Consider the following 2,248-nt stretch of genomic DNA (forward strand, 5'->3'; position numbering starts at 1 on the left):
GGAACCTTAAGTGCAGCAGATTTTTTTTTTGTAACCTTGGCCAGATCTGTGTCTTGCCACAATTCTGTCTCTGAGCTCTTCAGGCAGTTCGTTTGACCTCATGATTCTCATTTGCTCTGACATGCACTGTGAGCTGTAAGGTCTTATATAGACAGGTGTGTGGCTTTCCTAATCAAGTCCAATCAGTATAATCAAACACAGCTGGACTCAAATGAAGGTGTAGAACCATCTCAAGGATGATCAGAAGAAATGGACAGCACCTGAGTTAAATATATGAATGTCACAGCAAAGGGTCTGAATACTTAGGACCATGTGATATTTAAGTTTTTCTTTTTTAATAAATCTGCAAAAATGTCAACAATTCTGTGTTTTTCTGTCAATATGGGGTGCTGTGTGTACATTAATGAGGAAAAAAAATTTATTTGATTTTAGCAAATGGCTGCAATATAACAAAGAGTGAAAAATTTAAGGGGGTCTGAATACTTTCCGTACCCACTGTATGTATATATATAAAGTTATGCCATTTTACAAACATATATAATGTTTGAAAAATGGTACAGCTTTTTAAATATCTGAAAGTACACTCTTAATATCAGTCAGTCAAGCATTATAATATGATAATCAAGTATTATTTAATAATAGAAGTTTATTAATTAGAATTAAAACTTGGTAACCATGAACTTAGGACTGGTGCTGGTGCTTTTTTTTGTCATTCAATGTTCCTGTAAAAAAACCCCGAACATTAATACTGATAAGATATTATTATTATTATTATACGAATTATACTAAAAATAACAATATAAAAATGCACTAAGGATTAATGAGCTACTGGATTCATGAATATTAATCTTAGGTTGTGTGCGTTTGCTCGAACTGATTCGCTGAAATCAAAACAGGGACGATAATAGGTGAGCACCAGCCAATGAGATTGTCGTTTGCGCATTAGTTCCGCCTACTACAGGAAAACCCGGCAGTTCTTAAAAGCTGAAGAATTCCAAAGGAACTCTCTATTATTTTTACAGGAAAATACAACAAAGTATATCGTTTACATGTAGCGCATCAATGCTGCATGTTATGTAAGACTCTCGCTCTTTGCGTGTGTGAGAGAAAGCGTCAGCGAGTCGTGCGCCTTCACACTAGATTTTACGTTACGCCAAATACACAAACACAGGTGCGCTGCGTATCCATTGAGATGAACTGGAAAATAGAACTTTTTGGTAAAAACTCAATTTGTCGTGAGAAAGAATGAAAGAATGCTGAGTTGCATCCAAAGAACACCATACCTACTGTGAAGCATGGGGGTGGAAACATCATGCTTTTTTTCTGCATGTATCGTGAGATTTTGAGTGAAAACCTCCTTCCATCAGCAAGGGCATTGAAGATGAAACGTGGCTGGGTCTTTCAGCATGACAATGATCCCAAACACACCGCCCGGGCAACGAAGGAGTGGCTTCGTAAGAAGCATTTCTAGGTCCTGGAGTGGCCTAGCCAGTCTCCAGATCTCAACCCCATAGAAAATCTTTGGAGGGAGTTGAAAATCCGTGTTGCCCAGCGACAGCCCCAAAACATTACTGCTCTAGAGGAGATCTGCGTGGAGGAATGGGCCAAAATACCAGCAACAGTGTGTGAAAACCTTGTGAAGACTTACAGAAAACGTTTGACCTCTGTCATTGCCAACTAAGGGAATATAACGTATTGAGATGAAATTTTGTTACTGACCAAATACTTATTTTCCACCATAATTTGCAAATAAATTCTTTAAAAATCCTACAATGTGATTTTCTGGATTTTTTTTTCTCATTTTGTCTCTCATAGTTGAGGTATACCTATGATGAAAATTACAGGCCTCTCTCATCTTTTTAAGTAGGAGAACTTGCACAATTGGTGGCTGACTAAATACTTTTTTTCCCCACTGTATATTTAGACATGAATCGTACTCACCCACCATGGTTCCCACGTCAGAGCTCTGTCCGAAGAAGCCTCTAGACCGGATCATCAGTAAGATGGTCACTATGAAGCCATAGAACCAACCAAACCTAATCGGTCCAGCATAGGAGACTATAATGCAGGAAAATTTCCCACCTAACCTCGGTCAGGTGGAGAGATGGTGGTTACAGGGGAATTAGGAAGCTGAAGATAAGGGAAGATGTAAGACCCCTGAAGGAAATGAGTAGATACTGAGGTATCACTCTGATCCGGACAAAAGCGCTGACGCCCTGTCTGGATCACATCCCTTAGGTCTTTTACT

This window comes from Sinocyclocheilus grahami, unplaced genomic scaffold (assembly GCF_001515645.1).
Source record: "Sinocyclocheilus grahami isolate Dianchi unplaced genomic scaffold, SAMN03320097.WGS_v1.1 scaffold435.1, whole genome shotgun sequence".
NCBI classification, from domain to species: Eukaryota; Metazoa; Chordata; class Actinopteri; order Cypriniformes; family Cyprinidae; genus Sinocyclocheilus; species Sinocyclocheilus grahami.